Genomic DNA, 14,903 nt, shown 5'->3' on the forward strand with positions numbered 1-14,903 from the left:
CTTGTGGGTGTCAGATGGCCTTGTGGAAACAAATTATCACCTTGGCTTGTGAGGTTAATGTGATTTCACGTGTTGCGTCTTTTAACAGTGCGCTCTGTGCACAGAGGGAGCCAGGCAGTGATGCAGAGTTGATGCTGGGGGACAGCAAACCAAGATGATAGAGGGAAGCCCTTGCAGAGAGCTTAATTTTACTCCCTCAGACAGCCTGGCTTCTGTGAAGAGGGATTTGCCTTAATAACACACAAAAAGAAGAAAGTAAGAAAGCCCTAGGCTTGGGCTCACCTTTCAAATGGAGAATACTGTAATCAGACGGTAGCGTTTCCATGAGAGGCCAGAGGGAGCCAGCTTCCTACTTGGGAGTCCCAGAAGAGAAGCCATTGGACTTATTATTCAATGCCACTCCAATATGCTGGTTTTTCACCCCTTAGTGCCAGCCTGATAGTCCAAGAGTCATTCAAATCCAATAGCATTTAAAAGCAAACGCCACTCTCGGTACCAAGTATTTAACATGGCAAAAGGAAAAGCAGGCTGGACCTTGTAGTTTCATTTCATCCCCACAGAGAAATGTATAGGGTATGTATGTGCACACTTCACTTATGCCTTTACAAACTGTCTTCATGGCATTGGTAAAGTACCTAGTACTTATGATACCTAAAAGCTTAGATATACACACATCCAGTCACATGTTCACAAATATACACATATGCATTTGCCTTCACACATCCACAAACTATTGTCCATATATAACATACATAAACATACAGACTTCCATGACATACCTTTCATATCCAGTAAATACTGTACCCTGACCTTGTCATATATACACACATACATAGCTGCCCTGCATCTATTGGCTTCAGTATGACCATGCCATTGTAAGGCATTAGACTGCATTCATGAGAACAACAACAACAACAAAAAGACAGAAAGAAAGAAACTATGTTATGTGGAAACAGAGAGAAGGCACTCAAAGCATGATAAAATACGAGCAGCTATATCTGTGCATTTTGTGTGGATATATCCTGTAAACAATGCAGTATATTGTTACACACCATTATATCATGTGAAGTCATATCTTACAACCATTACAAGACATGTCTCACTGAGCTCCATTATTTAAATGTAATTCCAGTGTAAATCTAGATAAGTCCCCAGATTTATTATTTTATCTGAGACAAAAGAGTTTTAGCTAAAGTGTTCAATAAAATTTAAAAACTTTTCATTTGATGTCTGTATTTTTGTTGGTAGACACATATTATGTCTAATAAAATGAACCCAAACTGTACTCCAAGGCTATATTTTTTAGCTGCAGGGGTTCCAGTAACTGCAGCTTTGCTCTTATTTCTTTTGCTTTTATTTCAACAGAAACCCATAGTAAAAAATACAGTGGAAAACACTTGTAGGAAAGTAGTTGCACAGGCATGTTATTATTACAAATATTTGGGGCCAAATTTAAAGAAATGACATAAAAGTTACAACGTGATAAGTTGGCATAACTGGGTCAAATTCTCCGGTCAGCAACAGCCGTGAAAATCTGGAATAATTCCACTGACTGAGATCAGAATCTTGCCCTATGAAGGAGAGACAAGGGGATAGAGTAAGAGGGAAGAAATGAACACTGCCAGAAACATCACTTGCTTTAGAATCTATGAATCGCTACTTTTCATGTACCAGAGGCAATGAAAGCTGATTCAAGCATTGGAACTGATGGAGAAAGATTATATCAATTTTTCAGGGGAATTCTTTGACTCTTCTCCACTTACCGGGGTACAGTCACACACCTAGTTACCTGCAGCAAATTCACCTACTTTCTTTTGCAACTTTCTTCCTCTCTCCCCCGTTACCTGTCACTTCTGGTTTAGTCTGAAATGCCTGCAATTAGAGAAGGGCCCCAAGCAGACTCCTCATGAGCTTTCCCAAGTTTGGATCTAGGTCCAGATCAGAGTTTCACAGCTCAGTCTCATTCCCTGAATCCAAACAACCCCAATCCATCGAGAAAGTTTGGATCTTGGTGTGGATCTGGCTTCATCACTTGGGTCTATTGGTGGCTGTAATGCTTATGCCCGCTTATAGGTTCCTGCCCCACAGGCAGAAGCACCAATGCTGTCTTTGAGATGGGATGTCTGCAGCTTCCCATGCAGTGCCACTCACCGCAGCATGAAGTCCAGTATAATGCAGCTGCTAGGAGGGCAGACTGGCAGCTGAGGCGGCCACTGCATGAATGTTCAGCTTGTCAGTCCTCATGACACCAGGACCCTCCCCAGGCACCACTATGCCAACATTCAGCAAAAGAACACGTTAGGGCCGTCAATAGCGGTTCCCAGCAAGTTCTTCGGGCTTAGTGACTGGCACTCAAAGCTCCTCCTTCTCTTCCTCAGTAATGAGCCTCTGTGCTGGGCCCAAACACACTGTTGCTGTTTGCTTCCCAGTCATTTGCAAGAACTCTAATTGGTAATGGAGCTTTGCCAGCTGCTGGCGCAGGCAGGGGCACTGCACAAAGGGGGCAGTTGCTTGAAAAGATTGTGACGCACTAAATCAAGCCCCTTCCAAGCCAGCTCTTTCACAGCATTCTCAAACTAACTGGCTAACTGGAATCAGAAGTGTGCAACTGTTTGCCATAGGACCCGGTTCTATATTGTTAACGACTAAGGGTGATTCTCATGGTAAGAGCCTATTCATTCAGAGCAGGAGGATCTGGGTCAGTGGGAAGTTCCAAGTGACCATATAGTGACAAATGTGGAGTCCCTAGAGAGTCATAATTCTGTTATAACCTGTATGTATCACAGAGGGGAAATTTCATAGAAAGCTGCTATTGGCCTACATATATGTATGTCTCTTCTTTCAGCTTCAGCTGTTGTTCCTGGCAGCAGAATGAATGAAAGAAGAATTGCAAAAACATGGAACAAAGTTATAAGAAAGGCAAAAACCTTAAATTTTCTGTGCAGCCTTCCTCAAATATACTGTATGTGCCAGCATATATATTTAGTCCTCTTTTTCCGTCTCCTGTCAGTCTGGAGAGGGTACCCAAGAGACCACTGCACAGCACTGTATGCACAGGAAGGGAAGCGTGATGCTCTTGGTGATTGCCTAATTTGGTAGTCATTTGATTAGAGCTGGCTTTTATTGGCTTTGTTGATAACTCCTGGTGCAATGGGGAAAACGCAAGAGCGAGGAAGAGATGGGGATTTAATTGGATAATTCTCGCTGAAGCATCCCCTGTTTAACCAGCCAGAACCCCACCTGCATCTTTACATTACTTTGCATGTTAATAGGGTCTGTATCCTACGGAGTGGTTGGTGTGGAGTGAGGGGTTATTAGAACTGGTCACACATCTTCTATTTATCCTCCAGGGTAATTAAAGCATTAGCTGAACCCTAGGCTAGGGCAGTTTGAATCACCACAGCTGCACACATCTGTAAGTGCATGTGTTTGCTCCTCTCCATTCAGTCATCACTCACTGAGACCCAGATACACTTTATTGTATTATGCCTTTCTGAGTGTCACTATATATGGAGCTGGATCAAACTCTTGTTCTGACCTGCTGGGGGTATCCTCCTTTCCATAGCTGCAATTTATGAGCCACAAATACACTAATGTTCCTCATTCCAGCCCCCAGTCCAGGCTCCCCTCCACCTCATAATTGGCAGGTGTCTTCATATCTCAGTCTAAAGTCCTGTCTACACTATAGTTGGACTCCCAGAAATGTAGCACTGGAAGGCACCTCAAGAGGTCATCTAATCCACCCACATCCTGTGCTGAGGCAGGACCAAGTATACCTAGACCATCCCTAGCAGGAGTTTTTCTAACCTGTTCTTAAAAGCCTTCAATTATGGGGATTCCACAACCTCTCTAAGTCACTTATTCCAGTATTTAATTATCCTTATAGTTAGAAAGTTTTTCCTGTTATCCAGCCTAAATCTCCCTTACTGCAGTCATGCTGCCTCAACTTTAAACACACTTCTTACTAGCAAGATTTGAGCACAGTTTCCTTTACCAGTAATACAATTGTACCATGCCCATGTTTTAAAAGAATGCTATAGATTGCCCAAGTGGATAGTTTGTAGCATAATTTGATAGCATGATTTGCAGAAACAAAATCCTGGCTACATTGATCAGGGAAACTGTGCTAGAACCTGACTAACAATGAGCCGTGATTAAAAGCATTTGTAGTAGCTCGCTTTCACTCCCAGCTTGGATAGGACATTAGTGTCTCCATGGTGGGCCATCTTCCACTTCTCTGCCCCTGCTCCAGCATGGGAGAGGGAAGAAGTGTGAATGAGGGGGTTCATCTACCCTTACCTGTCCCTGCACTGGAGTGAAAAAGCAGGAGGCACTACTTCATTCTGCATTGTGCCCTGCACTGAACTTTTAAGAATGGGAAGGGTGATATTTTATTTTCTCAATGTAAAAGAAAACAAAATCCACCACCCCCCTCTGAAGGAAAAAGTAACCAAGATGCTCAGGATTTCTAAAACTAGGAAGAGGAACAATGAAGTAGAAAATGCTGAAACACTTGGACACTGAGTGAGGGCAAGTAGGACACCTGGACACCTCAAAATGTCTGATTTTGTTTATTTTCCTAATTAAGTCAGCCAAAATAAATTTGATGCATGGCATTCCCTTCTCTGTGGGCTCGGAAGCAGCATAAACCCTCAGCTGGATGGGTGAAAATTTCCAGGTGGCAGCAATGGGCAGATGCTAAGAAATGTCATCATCAGCATCTGGAGTTTTTCCTATTGTAGTCAATGTGTCCTTTATTTTTGGTGACATATCTCATGATTCAAATGGGCCAGCCCCAAGCTGGTTTCCGGCTAGAGGCAGACCAGAAGCACAGAGGTTCTCACTCCAGACTCTAGCAAAATCCATATTAGACTTACATTGACTCAAATGGTGGGTTTTGTTCTGAATGATTTTATTTACCTCAGAAACAGCATTTGGCTTTCAGGGAAGTTTCCAGCAAGCTGCCTTTTTCTCTGACCATTAGACAACATGGCCTCCATGATGCCACTTCAAGGGAAGCTAAATGCTTTAAATTGATAATGGATAAACCAATTTGAGGGAAACAAACATCAGGAAGGTGGAAGGACGACTCAAACTCTCCAATCTCTGGCACCCCTAAAGACCTGCTAACCTACATTTTGGGGCCCCAAACACACCTAAAGCCCTACGACCAGCCCTGACCATAATGACCATCAGTACAAATGTGACCAATCGCTCTCCTAGAATAGCAACAATTTTAGTGGCCAAATGATTAACCTGGTGGCCCTATTCTGTAAGATATCCTACATAAAGCACCTTTGTCAGTGGATTACAAAATGATCTAATAAGACACATAAGGAGAATCATTCTGTCAAAAGGGTTTTGGTGGGAGTTTGATCTGCCAAGTCTTTCCAAGGGTGCACTTTAACCTGAGAGACAACTTCATCCCCGGGGAACTCCTCTGAAACTCATGGAATTACACAGGAGATGGCATTGGCCCACTATGTCAATTTCTGCTTTAAAGGAACACTGCTTATTAGAAATTAAAATGACTCTCCCAGGATATTAGCCCCAATTTGTAGGTCTCAGTGAAAGGTGTGTGTTATTTTTACCACACACCTGTTGCTTCAGAGCTAAAATGACCAACTACTCCCTCTCCCCTCCCAAAAAAATTCCACTGGTCCTAATATAAGCAAAAGAGTTCCCCCCTATATGCCCTGAAAGTAATCAGGCTACTTCAGGCCCATTCCTCCAATGTAAATAAATCAGATCTCACCAATGTTCCCCGCAATGGGGATAGGGGATTATGCACCCTGACAAAGCTATACATGCCAGTCCCCGACATATGCCCTGATACTGGTAAATAAACTGCGGGTTGCGTTTATGCCCTGATATTGGTATAATCAAACAGGTGCCTGTAGAGGAGATGCAGCAGTGTGTTCACTTGTGGTATCTGTAGTAGGTCTAGTCTTTTATGGTTTTCTTATTTAATTTAGCACTGAACTAAAGATCAGTTTTTAAAATCTAAACACTTCTGAAGTGCATTTGGCTTTCCCTCCCTCGCTCCCTCTGTTTCAAGTCTGGCTAATTCTCACCACTCTCGCAGTATCCCTTTGGGAAGTTCTGTTTAAATTCAGGGCCAGTGTGATCTGCTGAATAATCCGTTCCACTTTCATTTCCTCATCTTTATATCTCCACACATCCTGCCTCCTTCCTTTCGACCCCATGCAGGTGTCTCAGCCATTCCCAGCCTCAAATATTTTCAACTCTGAAGTCATGTCCTGTTGCACCGCAATACCATCAGGTTCTGACTCCAGGCAGGAGGCCAGGAGCTAATTTTTTTTCTCTTGTATACAGCACAGAATGGCACTTAGGTTTTTCTGAGGTCAGTTATGCCATGGAGGTGACTGGATAGTGCAGCAGATGCATCCTAGAAATAGCTTTTTATCCACCAAATTTGAATCTGGAAATAGCTTTCAGACTCCTCAAAGTCAGTGATCCACATATGGGTTTGGATTCTGCCAATCTCCAAAGTTCAAGTAGTTTCAAATTGGAATTTAGGACTGAGCCCAACTCTAAGATGCTATTAAGTCAGTGCAAGTAGGAAATCAGCAATGAAGACCCCAATAATAGCAATGTCCCCATCCCTTCTAATGCCATCCCCAGTCCCTCATGCACACTTCTCCTTGCTGACCACTCCTTGTTAAATATATTCCATTCTGATTTTCAAGGAGGGGGAAAGACAAACATGCAAATATGCAGCATCTCACTCACCCATTTGAACAAACAGCAATTCAGGACGAATTTAAAAATGAGACCTGACGCTGGGTCTCCTAGAAAGTGCCGAACCACCAATCCTATAGCAGGAGACACTTCCAATAGACTCACAACACTTGTCCTTGATGTCCTGCTTCAGCAACCCTAGACGCAGCACATCAAAGCATGTGAGAGAACTCCCCTTGCAGTTTCAAGTATGGTAGATTTTTGTCCACATCACCAGCACACTCACCTTCCAGGCCTTTCACCAGTACACTTCCCTACTTAACCATTATTCAGAGGGGTAGCCGTGTTAGTCGGGATCTGTAAAAGCAGCAAAGAGTCTTGTGGCACCTTATAGACTAATAGATGTATTGGAGCATGAGCTTTCATGGGTGAATACCCACTTTGTCGTATGCATCTGACGAAGTGGGTATTCACCCACGAAAGCTCATGCTCCAATACATCTGTTAGTCTATAAAGTGCCACAGGACTCTTTGCTGCTTTAACCATTATTGTCTCTTATCACTTCCTCCCTCTCCCCCTCCATTCATACCAGGCTAAAATGCCTCTCTTCACCCACAAACAACTTCACGCTGCCCGTTACACACACTGCACACTCCCTGAACTAATCCATATGGCCACTACCCTCCCCTCCATCAAATCGGTCCTTCAGCCCCACTCTTGCTGTGATACCTACATTCTGTAAGTCAATTCATGGTGGTTAGATTAGTGAGGCCTTGTATTATTTATTTATAATTGCATGAGTGTATTACTACCATCCTTCATTCTCCCTGCCCTTCCCTCCTATTGTTCATTGCGTCTTGTTTCAAATTAGATTGAAAGCTTTTCAGGGCAGAGACCATGTCTTCCTGTACGTTTGTATAGCACAATAGGGCACCGGTCTTGATTGGGACCTTTGGCACTATTGTAGGACAAGTGAATAATAAAAAGCAATAATAATAACTAAAGTGCAACTTTGACTCCATAAAACTCAGTCGCCAAGGCCTTGAGCCAAAGCTCATTGAAGTCAACTGAAAGAAAGACTTCCTTTGACTTAAGTAGGCTTTGACTCATGCCCCTAATGAGGTTAAAAATTACACTAAGCTACACGGCCAGGCTGAAATTCCCAATTCTGCTGTCAGGCTCCCTCATCCTGAAAAGGCCGGGAGTGCATTGGAGACAGTATGTTCAGCCCCTGGAGGGAAGAAGTGCATCATGTCATCTCAGTCAAGAGGGATCATTATGGCCAATCATAAAACATCGGCGATGAGCTTGGAATGGTGTCAACCAGTCATCGTCAGCTGGAAGAAAGGAAGATGCAATGTGAGGCTCTCTGGAAATAGAAATGCACTTGGGTGGGCTATCTGAGCACTTACTCTTTCCCTTCCCTCTCTTTATGATTCAGGGGATTGTATCTCTGGCGGATACCCCTCGCCCCATCTGTACACTCAGCTGCTTTTGGTCTCCGCTGTTGGCAGGTATATTGCGGCAGGAAGCTTGACATTACCTTGGAGAACACCCTGTGACATTGAACAAAGGATGTTTCCCAGCACTGGGCAGTGACACACATTGTTAGCAGGACTGGTCTGAATCATGGAAAACAAGTGAAATGACAATCACTGATCAGTCGTTCCTCCTCCTCCCTCATAACTCTGTCAACCCTTTCAGCAGGATTGTCAAAATATGTTTGTCACAGAACAATTCCTAGCTCTTTTTTTTCCTGTTACAGACTCTGGCTGAACTCATCCATTTGGAACAAAACCCAATATTCATTTCCTCTCTGGGCGGTTTATCTTATTATTGGCTCACCTGCTCCTGAATTTGAAAAGCTGTGAGTGTAGCTGGTTCTTCAAAGTAAAATTCTATTTTGTTTCCCAGCCTCGCACATTTGGTGGCTGCAGGTTATAAACAGGAATTTAAAGGCCCTCCTGGCAAATGGTGAGAAACATTCTGTTTAGAGTAGGAATGAATGAGCTAGAAACATCCTTCTCCCAAACCCAACTCCAAGCCAGAATCTTTCCTAAGTCTCAGGCCTGCTCATCTCAGGAAACCCTTTACCCCACAAGGCTTGTTGCCCAATCTTTACAACCTCATATAGACATCTCTGGGTAGGATTTTCAGAAGCACATATCATTGGCCTAACTGTGCTCTGATTGAAGTTAACGATAAAAATCCCATTGACTTTATTGGGAACAGAGTTAAGCCATGCCATAGCTGCAACTCTCCAACATGCATATAGGCTGTCTTCCCTTTGAGAAGCCTGTCAGCAGCTTTTATGCTTGGTCTTAGGTACTGCTATATTCAGATCTCACGTCTGCTCTTTGAGATGCCTTTTTCCTTGGGGAAAAAGTGTATGAATGCAATGGCATGAGGCTTAGCGTAAAGGCTGTCAGACTTGCCAGACGGCACTGTGGGATCTGCAAAGATAGCAAGGAATTCTGGGGCCTAATGGAAGGTCTTTCAGGGTGTCAGGGTGACATCTGGGGTGATGTGAGAGGAGAGTAGCTTCAAGAGACTTGCTTAAGCATCTGAAATTTTGCTCATCAGGATTGAACCTCTGAATCTTTGGGGTTCAGTAATTCAGAGACAGTTTACTGCTTATATACTTTCTGTATTTCCAGTCCCCTGTTTTTAGTGTTTGCACTTCTATAGCACCGACACTCCAAGAATTCCAAAGCACTTTACAAATATCACTTAATAAAACTCACAACTCTTTTCTGAGATAGGGGATGGTATCCTCATTTTACAGATGCAGAAACTACGGCCCAGAGCAGCTAGGCCAGTGATCTGTAAGGCCATGGAGCATGGCTGTGGCAGGAATAGAATCCAGATTTCCTGAATTTGTGCTTTGCAGACAAGACCAGGCTTCTGCGTCCAGTACAACAGTCCCTACCTTGCTTTTTAAACATAGATACATTTGTATTAATAACAGGAGCTTTATTTCATAAGCGTTCCTCTGCTTTCATTGCATGGTGATCCCACTCCAAGATTTTCTAGTGAAGTGCCCTGAAAAGACTAAACAAGGTACCCAAGACAGGAGCCAGCCTGTTGGTTCTGAGTCCATTAGCTTCAAGAAGTAACTCCCCTTGTCTTTTCTCTGCACTTGGCATGTTAGGTCCATTGATCTCATTACCATGATATATCGATTTCCTATTTAACTCAAAGCCCCAGGATTCTCACTGGAAAGCTATTATGGTGTGTTTCAACTGCAGACAGATTGAGTGGTGATGTGCTAGTACCGGCTGCCAGCACTGCACAGTATGAAAAGATTCTGGGCTGGCACTGCAGAATTCAGCGCTTATTGCCCCAGATGCAACTGGCTCAGCCCTTTAGAGAGCTTTTGCTCTCTCTCACTCTCTCATATTCTAGCCAAATCCATCCATAATGAGTGGGAAAACTGCCCATCCTTGCAAGGGCTAGAAATGCATAGAGAATATTCATTGTTCCTTCTGCTGCTGATGCTGCAAACCGATCTGAGCTTGCATGTCAGCCAGAGCTACCTTGAGTGGCAGAGAAGTCATCATGCAGGTCAAGGACAGATGAATGAGGCATGTGTTAAAACAAGAAAACCAATCACAGCTGCAAATGAAAGGAAGAGAAAGTGTGAAGAAGGATTCAAAGGTGTCAGACTAGTCCCACTGATTCTGACTACAATAAGTTCTTATTCTTGTCTTTCAGTCTCCGTATCTCCTTTCTTGATCAGGAGGTGCTGCACCGTAATGACTTAGAACCAAGCAGATTGAGAGGCTGATCTATTATGCATGCTGCATTTCCATTCTCATGTAGCCTGTTGCCACCTGTCCTGTTAAATTAATGTGGGGTCTGTAAAAGCACCCAGGCAAGACATGCTCTCCCAGGAGGACTGAATTCTATTGTGTGATATGCCCTGAATATGGCATTCTGTTAAACAACAGCCGCCTCTGGGCTGCCATGAGACTTTGGCTGCTCAGCTGCCTGTGCTGGTTCGAGAGCAGTGTTTCCTCCTATACACCACGGTTTGGTGAAGGGCTTCATGCTGTAGCAGGTAGCAGTTATTCTTCTCAAAAGACTGAGGTTTCTGAAATTCTATTTACACCTACACTGCTTAACTTACAGCACATACCATTGCAAAATCTGTGCAAATATAAGGTGATACACATTATTCTGATGCATTCCCTTTAAGGCTGCTGTATAAAAGGAGCAGAAGGGAGACTGCGGGCACAGCAGCTATTAGAACTAATATGTTCTGTCATATGATACACCTCTGGATTAATTAAAAGTAGAAAAGAAAAGAAAACAAAAGGGGTCAAGATGTCTCTGAGAATTATTCATGCAGCTTTTTACTTCAAGTTCACAAGTCTTGAGGAGATGGAAGGGGGTTTAGTGACTAGGGCACTGACTTGGGGATCAGAAGACCTAGGTTTAATTCTCCTCTTAGACACAGCATTCCCGAGTGACCTTGGGCAAGTCACTTAGTCTATCTTGTGCCTCGGTTTCCATCTGTACAATGGGGATAATACTTCCCTACTTCACAGAGGTGTTGTGAGAAGAAAATCCCATTTCTTGGGATACCCAGATACTGTGGTGATGAGGGCCATATAAGTACCTAGTTATAGAAAGAATACAGAGCAATTCAGTGGTGAGTAAAACGTCATTGATGTTTTGGTAGCCTATGTGAAATGATGTTGTAGCCCTGTGGGTCCCAGGATATTAGAGAGACATGGTGGATGTGGTCATGCCTTTTATTGGACCAACTTCTGTTGGTGAGAGAGACACGCTTTCCAGCTTACTCAGGCCTGAAGAAAAGTTCTGCCTAAGCTCAAAAATGTGTCTCTCGCAACAGAAGTTGATCCAATAAAAGATATTACCTCACCAAGCTTGTCCCTCTACCTGAAATGAGTCAGTCAAGTTCCCCTGGGGGGCAAGTCACCAAATCACCACTTTTGACATCCTTGTAGACAGACAGAAAGGCCTTGGACTGAATGGGCATGGACAATGAACTATCCAAAAAAGTTCTCCGTGTTTGTCTCCCATTCTGCAGATAAATAAAAGGTTTTAATCTCCAAGACTCTGGCACATTTTACAAGCCTCACATTTCCTTTCCCAACTTCTCTCTATGTGTCTGGCAGTTCCCTCCATTTCTCCTGTTGTTTTGCTAATGCTTTCCTCCTAGGAGATGGAGGTGTATGTGAAGAACGCTGCATGGATTTCTCTTGCGGCTGGGTTGTGGAAAGTACAGAAAATGGAGTGTGATTGCACCGCTTAGGTGATTGCTTTGTACCTTGGGAGAAGGGGTTTGACAGTTTGTATGCAGCACTATCTGGGTGTACCTGGAAGGCGTATCTGATTAATAGAATTGCTTTATTTGCCTCCGGCTGAACCACGCAAAGCTCAAGAGAGTTTTTTTTCTGAGCCGCTCCATTAACACACAAACAGGCAGCAATGCTAGCTGCTGACACCAGGGTTAATTAAATCTATCTCTCCATCAATTCTTATTCAACTATTATCGACGGTCGTTAGATCAGTGACAAAGTGACAAGAAAACAGTAATAGACTCATTTTAACCTTTGCAGTGCTGGAAAAGCTTAGTGAGAAACGGGGCTGGCACTTCTCTTGCAATCCTTTTTGTGTTTCTCTCAAATGCTTTTTGGCCCATACCTGTCAGCATCACTTTGTTTTCATACATCTAGGAACATAGGCATCTCTTGCACTTCCTATCCCTGCCCCATCTCCATTAAGGAGAAGGAAGGAGAGTAATTCCTTCCAGGAATAAATTATGTCTCTTTTATCTTGTGACACTTGATACGGTGGAAGAAATTAGGACAATTAGCTTACACAAAAAATGTAAAGAAAACAAAGTTTAGAAGTCATCAAGTCTCTCATAAACTTCAGGCTTTAACATTACATTAGATGCAGTAAGAGCCATATCTTGCCTGCCCAGGAAAATAAGTTATTGGAGAAAACATCCTTTGTAACCATATAGCCCCATAAAATATACTTATCAGAAAATTCTATCTTGCAGCCCTGTGGAGACTCTGCAAACTGGCATATGTATCATACTTCACTGATTACAAACTAACCAATGCACTAAAACAAATTCAGGCTTTTCAGCTCTTTCTCGCTTTCTCTCTCATGGTCTGCAAATCTAGAGATCAAGGCACTGGACCCAAATCCAAAAGCTGGGATTCTGATTTCTGAGTTGCGTGGCAAGCCTGTGGTCCTTCCCCCTCCCCACAATGGTATAAGGAATGCACATGTGATGTGAGATCAATTCTAAGATTAAGCTGTGATGATTTATGTATGACTTATGAATTCTGGCTGATATGAAGTTGTTACTGTGAAAACTACTGTATCATGAATGCCCTTCTCTCTATATGTGTCCTCCATTGCTGACAAGCTTTTAAGCATGTATCTCCAAAACCAGAGACAATGGTGGGTCATTAGACATCAACTACTGTATATTCTGCAACACATCTTGAGATAATGGCTTTTCTTGAAGTGAGACAGAGTTTATAAAAAGACTCAGAGTCACACAGGAAGTTTTGGGCAGCAGGAGGAAGGAAGGCAATGGAATGGCCAAGTCCAGCAGAGGTGGGCCAGGGGAGAAGGCTCCATGTTGCAGAACACAAGCCAGGCACTGCAACAGAAGGACATTGGGTGTCCCCAAAGGACTCTAACCTTACTCTGAAACCTGTCATTATTCTAGGCAAAGGTGTATTTAAGCTAGAAGGAGGGTCTGAGGTCTAAGCACTGGTTCCGGAGATTGGGCAGTGGGCCACATGGTTGCAACTCTCAAGAGGGGGTGATAGCTAGAAGATCTGCACCCCAGTTGTGTGCTCAGAGGCTCCAAGATAGGGACAGTGCCTGGATTCTGTTCAGGCTCCAGGGGCTTAAAACACATGTGATCCAGTAGCTGGATTTGCTCACAGCAGTCTGGTGAATAGCCAAAAGGGGGCATTTGAGTGGACCTGTGACATAAGTCTATCAAGCCTATACCTAGCGGCTGTTTTTCCATTCCTGGGGGATCCCATGCAGATAGTCTGACTCCTCACCCTGGGAGCCATGTAAGTGAGGCATCTAATCATCTGTGATCTTGCTCAGTTCTGACCCCTGTTAGCATCTCCTTTTCAAAGTCTTCTGGGAGTTGTGGAAAAGCCTCATAATATACCAAGAAAGAAGAAAGTTCCCCTCCTAACCAGAGTTGGACTCTGTTAATCACTGGAAAGGGGCAGACTCAATTGGTGACCTGGCTGGAGTCACCCTTTACTGGAAAGGTAACCGCTATGGTGCCAGAGTGACTACCAGCAGGGGACTTCAGAGAAGGGGAACAGTTGTGACCCGGGTATCTAACCACTAGGCAGTACCACCAGTAAGCTCAACCCAACACAACTATAAACTCCTAAGCAATTAAACATCCCTTGGGAAAGTCAACTACAAATGTCACTCAGTCTGTGAAGTATGTAATCACAAAAAGGGACCTAGACACTTTTCATTCCCCGGAGCAGTTCTCTATTGGATCAATATTTTTCCTCCTGTACCAAGGAGAACCTATGTCCTGCAGGCTCCTTTCAGTACCATTTGGGTTTTCACAGGCAAGCTTGAGGGGAAAGAAGCTTTACTCTTTCCCCTCTCTGATTAACAGTTTAAATGAGAACTGAAGGCTGCCGAAGGGCTGCAATCCATTTCCACATTTCTATCTCAGTGGCTTACAGGGTGCTGTCCGGCTCCCTTCAAGGTCAGTCACAGCCCTGCAGTGAAATGTCAGCATATCCAGAAAGTGTTACTTGTGTCCCACAATTGTTCCTTTGCAGAACAGATAGATGGCACTGCAGCCCTGACAGCTCACCTCTCCCAACCTGCCCATCACCTGAATGCCACCTCCACTCTGCCCTGGTGTGAAACTCACCCACGACACATAGCAAACACACTGGTGTCCGCATTTGTCCTCTTGTCCATTGGAAAAACGGTGCTTCAGAGGGGATGCTGCTCTAAACTGCCTGAGCTCAGAAAAGAGAGTGGTCATGTGGTCAGATAGCTCAGTGAGTCAATGCCTTGGCCTGCCACCTCGAAGACTTCATTCAAGTCATGTCTTATGTCATAACTGTGATCTCAATCCAGTCTCTAGAGGACAGCACAAAGCCAGTGATGTGTCAGGACTGATCGTTTCTAGAACCGGAACAGCGGAG

This window comes from Mauremys reevesii, linkage group 7 (assembly GCF_016161935.1).
Source record: "Mauremys reevesii isolate NIE-2019 linkage group 7, ASM1616193v1, whole genome shotgun sequence".
Taxonomy (NCBI): Eukaryota; Metazoa; Chordata; order Testudines; family Geoemydidae; genus Mauremys; species Mauremys reevesii.